The sequence below is a fragment of the Microtus ochrogaster genome, chromosome 8, assembly GCF_000317375.1.
Source record: "Microtus ochrogaster isolate Prairie Vole_2 chromosome 8, MicOch1.0, whole genome shotgun sequence".
Taxonomy (NCBI): Eukaryota; Metazoa; Chordata; class Mammalia; order Rodentia; family Cricetidae; genus Microtus; species Microtus ochrogaster.
Window position 1 is genome coordinate 922813 of NC_022015.1, and position 11467 is coordinate 934279.

Here is an 11467-nt window from a genome sequence, read left to right on the forward strand (position 1 = left end):
CAGCTTCCTGACCTTATAGTTTCTACACATACATCTTATCACTGGGGTAGTGGGGTGGGAGGTACCAAGACGCTATTCTAGTTAAAACCCTCAAATCAGGCACTCAGATAAGAACTTCACTCATAGCCTGAAATGGTTAATACCCCTCGACCACCAGATAATAAATATATATTCAGATAGAATTATTTGGAATTGATAAATGGATTGCATGTGGGAAGGTAAGGAGGCTGATGAGGATAAAGACAATGAGGCCCAAGGAGAACATTTTCTAGTGTTCAAAATAACACTAGGGAGGTCCTGATGGAATCCTTAATGCGCATCCCTTACAGAATTCCTTGTGATTCTGATTCACCTTCAGCATACTACAAAATTCTCAAAACCAGATTTTGGTTGGCCTGAATTTAAATCATAAATACATGCAGAAGATAATGTAGGAAACATGTCACAAAACCCAAGAAGAAATGACAGATCCCAAGTGGCCATGGGCCCCAGAATCCCAAATCTGCAAAAGAAGAAAAGCATCACCAAATGTTAGCTTCTCTTTCCTCTTAGACACAACAAGCATCTCTCTGCTTTTCTTCTGAACCCAAAGAATTCACATTTGCCTTGTCTCCAAACCCAGATGAGGCAAGCTTACCTCTTTTTACAATGAGATAAAATTCATGGTATAATAGTACTACCAACTACATTTTATTGGGACCCTACTGCATGCCAGGCATACTTTTAAACAGCACTAGTCAAGTTACTGAAGCAGAAACACAGTCATAGAGGTAATCCAAACTTTAAAAGCCCTAAAAGAAGACACACAACGCAAGCCATGCTCCCCCTAGTGGCACACTGGAGTTACAGGGGTGCCTTGTCCTCAGAAGGAAGAGACAAAGTTAGGGCCTGAACGTGGGGAGACCAGAACCCTTGCTTCAGTGATGTTGCTGTATATAAGTTCCTAGAATTGGACAGAAGCAAGACCAGCTAACTTCCTCTGCTGCTTCTGCACGACTGGATCCAGATCGGGCCAGCTTGACTTCTCCTGAAGGAGGGGGATTTTACAGACCCATGTTTTCTGCCAGGAATGGTGGATCAGGCTTGTAATACCAGCTACTCAGAAGGCTGAGGCAAGAGAACTGCAATGTCAAGGCCTGCCTGGAATACAGAGCAAATCCAAGTATAGTCTAAGCAATTCACTGAAAACTTGTCTCAAAAAATAAGAGCTATAGGGATGGGAGAGATGGCTCTGTGGTTAAGAGCTTTAGCAGAGGAACTAGATTTGGTTCCCAGCATCCATGTGATAGCTTACAATCATCCACAACTCCAGTTCTAGGAGATCTGATACCCTCTTCTGATGTCTCTGGGCACCCGGCACACACATTTTGCACAAACACACACACAGGCAAATACACATAAATCTTTTTTTTGGGGGGGGGGGGTTCAAGACAGGGTTTCTCTGTAGCTTTGGAGCTTTGGAACTAGCTCTTGTAGACCAGGCTGGCCTCGAACTCAAAGAGATCCGCCTGCCTCTGCCTCCCGAGTGCTGGGATTAAAGGCGTGCGCCACCAACCCCTGGCCACATAAATCTTTTTTAAGAAATTAAAATAAGGACCAGTGTGATGGTTCAGCAGGTAATGGAACTTCTCACCAAACCTACTAACTTAAGTTCAATCCCTGGGACCTATACGGTGGAAAGAGAAAACTGACTTCTGAAGTTGTAATTATATATGGGTAAGTGCACATCATGACATGCACTTACCCATATACATACCCCCCCACACACAAATAAATGTAATATTTTCAATAAAATACAAATAAAGTGTTTGGAAGAAAGCTCAACAGAAAAGCACTTGCCAGACACATAAAGGCTCTAGATTTAATCCTACCACTACGGGGGAAAAGAATACACATACATGAGCCAGAAGCATGGGAGACGTCTCCAGTCTCTTTCTCTTCCCACCGCAATCCTTTTCCAACTCCAAAATAATTCTACTTAAAAACTTCCTATCTGTCTCCCTTCTCTCCACTCCCACTGCTACCTATCCTGCCTGTTAATTACTGCAGAAACTTAACTACCCTAGCTAGCTTCAACTCTTGCCCTCACCAAAAATAATGAAAACTCAAACTCAGTTTCTCATAAAAAACACTCAACAATTAACACAGCAACCTTCTTTTGCAATTAGGTGGAGGTTTCTACAAACATATCAAGCAAATCATCGGTCTAACAGCAAATGTATGCCCTCCCCTATGATTCTGACACTTTCCTAGGGACCACCAAACCCATGAAGCTCAGTCCTTGATGAGACTTGCTCTCTATCACTTTAGATACCAATTGCTAGAATCAGATTGTTTCATCTGTGCTTCTGACAAAACATGTATAAATCTAAATCAGAATTTCCAAAACTACATCCTTGGCTTTAATGAATTTGCTAGTGATAGGTTAGCCATAAAACTTCAAGAAACACTTAGACCTACTAGTTTATTATAAACAGTATTGCAGATGAATGAGAAACATAGGGCTGGGTATGGGGAGTGTGCAGGGCTTCCAAGTCCTCTCGACAAATGTAAGTGTTCAGCTCCACTACAGCTCTCAAAACCCAGTCCTCTGGGGTTTTATGAAAGATTCAGCATATATAATGATACAACAGATTGTGTCATTAGTCACTGGTAACAAACTTAACTTTCACCCACATCCCCCTTTCTCGGGAGTAAGGCCAAAAGTTACAGCCTTCTAAACATAGGCAGTCTTTATCTTGAGGACATCCAGGAGTCCTCGGTCACCAAGCATTTAAAAAAAAAAAAACAGAAAAAAAAAAGATATATCCTGCTTTGGAGATTCCAAAGGATTTTAGGAGTTGTCTGCCAGGAAACAGGAGGAAGACCAAATATACATTCCATAGCATCACACCCTCACAAATCCATTCTCCACACAGCTGTCTGAAGCCCCTTTTGACACAGGATCATGTCATTTCCTGCCTAACACACTTCATTGCTTCCCAGAGCACTCAGGATGAAATCTAGGTTCTAACCAAGACCTACAAGGACCGAGCATGATCCTTCTCTTCCCTTCTCTCAGCATACTTCCTCTCCTTCCCCTCTGAGCACAGGATATGTTAGTTCTCTGAAAATGTCACATGTTTTTCCAGGCTGTCTAGCTTAGCCTGGGACCCCACCCCCAGTCTTTGCTCAGATGACTCTTATCTTGCCTCAACATGACTGTCATCTCCTGACTTCCACAGCCCTCCAAGTCTAAACACAGCTCCTTCAGCTCCTTGTACTTCAAGAAGCACTCATTTTCCTTCAAAGCACTCATTAGGATTTGTAATTGTGCTTTTATGCAGTTATTTGCTTAATATGAGAGCGGGAACCTAGATTACTCTCCTACCACAGTCCCTGTACTTGACAAACGGCCCAGCACAGAACAGGCGCTCAAAAACCAGCTTCAGAATCAGTGTGTAAAAACTCTTCCTATTCCATGTCACTCGTTGCATGTCACTCTAGACTTACAAACTATAATTATATTTCTTTTCCCTCATATGCCTTGCCTATGGGCTTAACCAAAAGTTCCTGTCAAGTCTCCCTGTGGTTTGTTTCCCAGAACTTTCCTGGTTAAGGTCACTCTTCTAGGGATCACTCTAGGGTTTTATAGCTTCTCTCATTACTGAAGTGCCCACTCATAGGCTCTCCATTACCACTGTATCTCTGCCAAGCTACGTAAGCTGCATGAATGGTGCAGTTCTCAAAACAGCAAATTCTCTGGGGTCAGCTTTATCCAGAGACCAGACACTGTCTTCTCCCTTCCACTGTGTAGGCTTACCATGCAGATAAAAATATAATTTCTGAATATATTTAGCCAAGGACAACTATGAATGTGGTCCAGCACAAAATTGCAAACTTACTTAAAACACAAGGGGATGTTGTTGTTGCTGTTGTTGTTTTTGTAATCTGATTGTACAATCCTCAAGCATGAACTTTGTGACCTAAAGTCATGTCAGGATGTCAAAAGATTGGACACTGAAAAAATATGTATATGCATATGTATGTATATATATATATATTTATGTACTATTATAGTTTGAAGACATGAAATGTAAGTTTGAAGCAGGAAATTCTGTCACTAAAAAGAAATTTATTAAAAACTTGTGTGGGGGTGGGGGACTTGCAGAGATGGCTGAGCAGTTAAGAGCATATATTGGCCAGGTGGTGGTGCGTACGTCTTTAATCCCAGGACTCAGGAGGCAGAGGCAGGCAAATCTCTGTGAGTTCAAGGCCAGCCTGGTCTACAAGAGCTAGTTCCAGGACAGGCTCCAAAGCTACAGAGAAACCCTGTCTCAAAAAACAACCAAACAAACAAACAAAAGCCATATATGCTCTTCCATAGGACCAAAGTTTGGTTTCCAGCATCCAAATCAAGTGACTCACAACCCTCTGTTACTCAAGTTCCATGGGAGCCAACACATCTGGCCTCCATGGAAACCTGTACATACATGTACATACTACTCCTATACAGGGGTACACATAATTAAAAATAAAAACAATTTTTTAAAAAGAAAGAAAATTACTGTATAAGAAAAAATAATTAAGTATAAAATAAAAGCAACAACTAATTGTATGATTGGATCTATTGTCTATTACAAGATAACACTGTGTCCAAAATATGAATTCCCATCTCATATATTTTCACTCAACAGTTAACAGTGAAGGATCAATGTATCTCCAAGTCATACCTCCCGTGCTGCCTCCACCCCACTGTGGGCATAACCACAGCACACCATAACACTACATATAATCGGTGCTTTAAGACTGCCCACACCTTTCTCTCCCACTCTCTATTGCTCATGGTGTTACTTCACCTGGCTGCCTTTCCTTCCCACGCTCACAAAAACACTACTGCCTTTCAAGGCCCACATCAAGGACACCTCCTTTGTGAAATGATTCTCCATCACTGATGTGGGAAGTCCTTCTGTGTATGTGTTGCTTTTATTGATTAATAAAGAAGCTGCCTTGGCCTGTGATAGGGCAGAGTAGAGCTAGGCAGGGAAAACTAAACTGAATGATGGAAGAAAGAAGGCGGAGTCGGAGGGACGCCATGTAGCCACCAGAGGGGAAAGATGCAAAGCTAAACCTCATAGTAAAATATAAAATAATGGAAATGGGTTAATTCTAGATGTTAGAGCTAGCTAACAATACACTTAAGTGACTGGCCAAGCAGTGATTTAAATAATATAGTTTCTGTGTGATCATTTCGGGAGTCTGGGCAGCCAGGAAATGAACAAGCAGCCTCCTACTACACATCTCTCAGCAGAATTTGTCTCTGCGGGCCCACAGCAGCCTAGGGATGCCTATCCTATGTTATATGTAGCACTTGACCATCATGACCTGCGCACGTGTCTCCACACAGGTGCAAGGACTTTAGCAGCTCCCTCATCATGGCAATCAATGTGTGAGGGATGAATGGAAAAATGTAAAGACTCGCCAGATAAGCAAAAAGAAGCAGCGTTCTGCACAGCAATGAATTTTAGATGAGCCTACCCTGTACAAAGAGAATACATATGCACCTATACTTTATAGAGGATATGATAGTTAGAATCTATATTGGGTCACTAATGTATAGCATTTTCTTTTATCTCTCTTTGCATTTATTTGTTTTTACTTTTTGTTTACATATTTATTTTTAAAATTATTTATGAATGTTTTGCATGCACATATATCTGTGCACCATGTGCCTGTAGAGGCCAGAAGAGGCTATCAAATGTCCTGTGAACCACCCTATGAGTACCAGGAATAGGACTCAAGTCTTCAGCAAGAGTAGCTAGTGTATTTAACCACTGAACCATCTCTCCAGTCACTGTGTTTTCTTGTGGGTCAGTTCTCTTCTTCTACCATGAGAATCCTAGAAATTGAACTATGGTCATCAGGCAAGCACCTTCATTTGTTAAGCCATCTTGCTAGCCCCAATATTTTCTTATCTCTTTAAAGACAAAAATGGCTGCAATTCCCAGCAGAGTCTTTAAAGGGCTTTATGTTCTTCCTTTATGTGGAAGGCTAGGGGGCTGTAGTTGAATGGTAGTGTGATCACCATCATTTGTGAGGACCTAAGTTCAATTCCCAGTATTTCCAAAAGGAAAAAAGAAAAGCAAGACACAATGTACTACAAGAGGGGAAAGTAAAGGCATAAAGAATACACAGAGTTTGCTGGACTTGTAAATTCCTAAGCAAGTCCCTGTCTCCCAGAGGGATACTGCTTTTGCTTCCACATAGTAAGCAAACTATGGGATCCTACTAGGCATGCATATGCTCACACTTGTGTGTGCTCTCTGTTTCTCTTCTCTCTGTGTATGCTCACATCAATGTGGGTGTGTACAAGGGGAAGCATGCAAGTATGGGTGGTAATCAGGAGTCATCAGGCTTCTTAAATCACTCTCCATTTTATTTGTTTGTTTGTTTGTTTGTTTTGGAGGCAGTCTTTCACTGAACTTGGAGTTCAGTGATTCTGCCCCTTGTCTGCCCGTCTCTACCTTACAGCACTGGGATTATCAATCTGTGTTCCTGCACTTCTACATGTTGGACTCTAGCATCCAAACACCAAGGAGGAGTCGCCCCCAGAGACCATCTCATACACCACAGCCGATGCAAAAGCATGAGGATTTTATTAATTCTGTCATGACAGGGTCCCCCAGCATTCAGGAAGCTGAGGGACCTCGAATAGCTGGTACAGTCTACTTTTAAAGGGGCCACAGAAGCAAGGGGGGTTGTTCTTTGACTATTCTGATTGGCTTATTCGAAAGGGCTATTACCAATAATTGACTGGAGAGCTGTTGCCAGATCAAATGAGGTAAGAGGTCATTTTGACCCCGTTTCCCAGGGGACCGAACCAAAACATACGTATATGGGTAATTGTTCAGGAACTGAGTACGTGCAAGTGTAGCTGTTAGGTCCTTGGTTCCCAGGGGAGGAGGGGAAGCACTATGGCACAGAGGCTGAGAGGATTCAGAATTGTCAAAAATGGCTTCAGGATTGTCTTAAAGTCTTACATACATGGATGTTGTGGAACTGAACTCAGCTCTCACGTGGACACAGCAAGCACTTTACTGAGCCATCTCCCTAACTCCAAATGTTAGTTTAAGTGTCTGCTGCAGTCATTCATCACCTCATCAGTGCACTTTCTGAGAAAAGAAGCATCAACATTTCTCACTTTCAGGAAGTACAGATTCTTTTTTTTTGGGGGGGGGGTATGTGTAATTTCTTTTTTCTTTCTTTTCTGTGGGGAAGGTAGTACAGATTCTGTTCAACCCTTTTAGTACAGTACCTGGAATTCTTGGGTCATTTGCCTACATACAGAAGACTATCACCAATGAAAAGCAACCTTTCCTGGAGAAAAAAAAGATGGACAATTCATGGTCTCCAGGAGGCTGGAGAGAGAATGTGCCAAACGCAGAATGGGAAATGAAGAAATAGACTGGGAAATGGATGACAGAAGAGTGAGGTCTGTAGACTCCCTCCTCGGCCATCACTATCAAACAAAGCTGCCTTTATAGAACAGAGAGTTGAGCTGGGTGATGATGACACATGCCTTTAATCCAAGCACTTTGGAAGCAAAGGCAGGAGGGTCTCTCAGAGTTCAAGGCCAGCCTGGTCTACAGGACAAATTCTAGGACAGCCAAGGGAACACAGGAAACCCTGTCTCTAAAAAACAACAACAACAAAAGGACAGAGAGCTATGTAGTGATATTTCATTTGTACTTTAATAAATAAAGTTTGCCTGAAGATCAGAGAGTAAAACACCCCACTGGTCAGCCTTACAGACCAGGCAGTAGTGACACACACCTTTAATCCCAGTAGTCACACTAGTTTGCCATAGAAACTGGGCAGTAGTGGTGCACGTCTTTAATCCCAGCACTAGAGAGGACTCCCCAGGGATGGCAATTCCAGTCCTCCTCTGCATGGAAGCCACATCTGGCAGGACCCTAGTATGCTGGTGACTAAGACACATATTTTGCTTGCACAGCCTTCTTAAGAAAACAGAGAAATAACTACTCTATGCTCCAGGCCTGTTATTTCATATCAGGAAGTTCTCCCACATTCAGGCTCCTGTCTAGTCCTCTAGCCATTCATTCTGCTTCACCCCAGCTCAAGACTTACTCTGAACCACTAAAGTGTGGGACTCATAATGACTGTGGGTATCACAGATGTGGTGAAGCGTTGTGTAGGGCTGAGCCTACCTTCCTTCAGTCTCTCCCTTCCACTATGTACTGCCAGCTTTCCAGTCGCATGGGGTTCACCTCTCCCTGGCTCACAATACCCAATACAAATGAAGCTCTAGTTTCAGATCCTCAGAGAATGAGGCATACTATGGCTTGATCCAGTCTCTTAGGATATATGTTACAGTGTTCCTATACAAGTTAACATGATGAAAGCTCTCAAATCCTCAACCCCTGTTCCCTCACTAAGTATGAGCATTTTATCACTGGGCCACCTAAATACAGGCTCAGAAACATGGAAGTTATATTCCAGACCCTCCTAAAGATGGCATTTTTTTTCCATTCCAGAATTGCCTTTTCAGGCTGACTTAACTTAGAACTGAGCTCAACCAAGCTCTCAACTCATCATGATTGAAGTTTCAGGGGAAAGGAGAATACAAAAGTGAGTGAATGTGTGTGTATGTGTCTTTATGTGTGCCCGTGTGTATATTTATGTGTGCCTTTTATGTGTGGTGTGTTTATGTATACTTGTATTTATGTGTGTGCTTATGTATGTCTATATGTGTGGGACACTGTTGTTTGCTACGACATACTCCAGGCTAGCTTGGTCCCCAAGCTTCTGAGGTTCCTGCTGTCTTCACCTCTCATCTCACAATAAAAGTATTAGGATTAGAGGTGTGTACTACAGCACCTAGCTTTACACGGGTTCTGGGGATTTGAACTCAGACCCTAATGCTTGCATGCTAAGTGCTTTACTCACTGAGCCTTCTTAGTCTTTTTTGTTTGTTTGGCTTTGTTTTTTGGTTTTGCGAGACAGGGTTTCTCTGTAGCTTTGGAGCCTGTCCTGGCACTCACTCTGGAAAGCAGGTTGACCTCAAACTCACAGAGATCCACTTGCCTCTGCCTTCCGAATGCTGGGAGTAAAGGCATGTGCCATCATTGCCCAGCTCCTTCTTTAGTCTTTAAACTGCATTCTTAACCAACAAAGCACATGGAACCTGGGAAAGAAGTGCTCCCCAAAATAAAATCTGGACAAGGTTATGGAACTGTAATTCCATACTGCCACATCCTCTATCCTATCTTGATGAGTTTCCTAGCTGCACTGGGTTCTCAACTCAGTACTATTGGGACCACTTTTTACTCATTTTTGAGTGTTTATGTTTACTCTACATGTAGAAAGATCTCAAGATTTGGTTCCAACTGTGTCTCACTGCCTTGTGTTTTAGTGCACTGCTCGGTCTCATTCTCCCAATAACTCCTAGAATTCTTTAGAACAAGAATAATACCTTAACTCTCAATCCCAGATTCAAAAATGTCAGCCTCTTGCCAGTAACCTGCCTCCTTGATCACAAATGCTTTAAGACACTCTGAACAAGGGCCTGGGAAAGAATGTTAAATCATCAAGTCAGTTGCATAATCTCTATCCCTGTGAAGAGCTCTAGACATGAACTGCACTACCATGACAGCCTCTACAATCTTCCACTTAGAACTTGGCAGGGAGGCAAGTTAAAAGCCCTACCTAAACTGTGGACCAGGCTTTTGAGTTTTGTTACTTTCTTTCCTCCCACAAAGCTACTGATAATTTTTTCACATTTTTCATTATATATAATCTCTTCTAAAAGGGACCACTCATTCATTTCTGAGTGTTTGTGTTTACTGTGTGTAGAAAGTTCTTAAGATTCAGTTCCTAGTATACACGTTAGCCCGCAACTCTCTGCAATACCAGGTCCAGGGCATCTGAAACTGTCTTCTAATCTCCTCAGGTTACACGAATGTAGTGCACAGACATACATCCAGGCAAACAAATATATAAAATAAAAATAAATAAGCCCAGTATGATAGCACACACTTTTAATTCTAGCGCTTGGGAAGCAGAAGAAGGCAGATTTCTCTGAGTTTGAGGTCAGACTGGTCAACATGGTGAATTCCAGAATAGCCAGGAATATGTATCATTTTAAAGGAAAAGAAAAATGGCCTCTATATATATGTTTGTGATATATACTACAGCATACAAATTGAACACATATTCAAACACACACAGACCAAAGAATTCTAAAAACAGAGTTCATATGGATTTTAATTCCTCTTATCTTGTAAATAAAACAGAAATATACAGACAGACAGGCAAATGATAAGACTGGTAACTCAGGACAGCTGAGCCGAGCAAGGCTGCAAATGGGTATGTATCAAACAGGAAAAGGTCTGAGCTCCTAAAAGTTTGAAGACTCCTAGCAGCTTTATCATGTGTATTAGTCTGCATGTATTGAAACATCCTTGCACCCCATTTAATTACTGTGTATGGTCCTTCTCACATGCTATTACATTCAGTTTGCTAGTACTTTACTGGGGACTTCTGCATCTATGTGCATCAGGAATTTGGCCTGTAATATTCTCTTCTTTTCTTGTTCTAGATCCTCACACTCATCATTTTAAACGAATGATTTAGACAACACACACACACATATATATATATGTCAAAGTACATAGGAAAAATAATACAATAAAGACAGTTTTTAAAAATCCTTCATAAACTAGCTACAGGTTATATATAATAGGAAGAAATAGATAATGTATAATTTTATGCTTATACTTTCGAAAGACTTGTAGCTGAGTATGATGGTGCACACCTGTAAACCAAGCACTCAAGGCAGAGGCAGGAGGATTAAGAAATTCAGGTCATGCTCAGGTACAAACTGAGTTTAAGGCTAGCCTGTGTTATATGAAACCCTATCTTAAAAAGGGAAAAAAAAGCTTTTTTTACTCACATGACAGCAAGATGAAGTTGGTACAAGTAAAAAGACAAAAAAAAAAGTTTAACAGAAGGCAACTGGTGAGTTGGAAGTTTAAATGGCTAAAATATAGGGACCAGATTAAATGCAATCTAGAATCTAGGCAACATAAGAATTTCTCAGGGCTGGGGATGTAATTCAGTGGTAGAGTGCTTGCTTAGCATGCATAAGGTCTCAGGTTTGATCACCAAACAACAGCACAACAAAAGTAAGTATTTCAAGAGCTGGGCCTGGTAGTGTACACACACAGTCCAGCACTTGGGAGGCTAAGACAGGATCTTAAAGTCTGGACCAGCCTGGGCTACATTTATGATCGCTTCTAAAAACAAACAAACGAAAAGTTTCTATGCTGTCAAGGTAGTACAAGTAGGAAACTGACTCTCACAAACTGTTCTCTGACCACCACAGACAGGCAGTGGCACAGTGTGCATGTACACATACAGACATGCATACACATACACATATTTCTCTCTCTCTCTCTCTCTCTCTCTC

General features: G+C 41.7%; 1 protein-coding gene across 5 annotated transcripts in view; it reads right to left on the reverse strand.

Annotated features, from left to right (window-relative positions):
- St5 (suppression of tumorigenicity 5) overlaps window positions 1–11467 on the reverse strand; it is a 188945-nt gene that overhangs the window by 105451 nt on the left and 72027 nt on the right. The window lies entirely within an intron of this gene.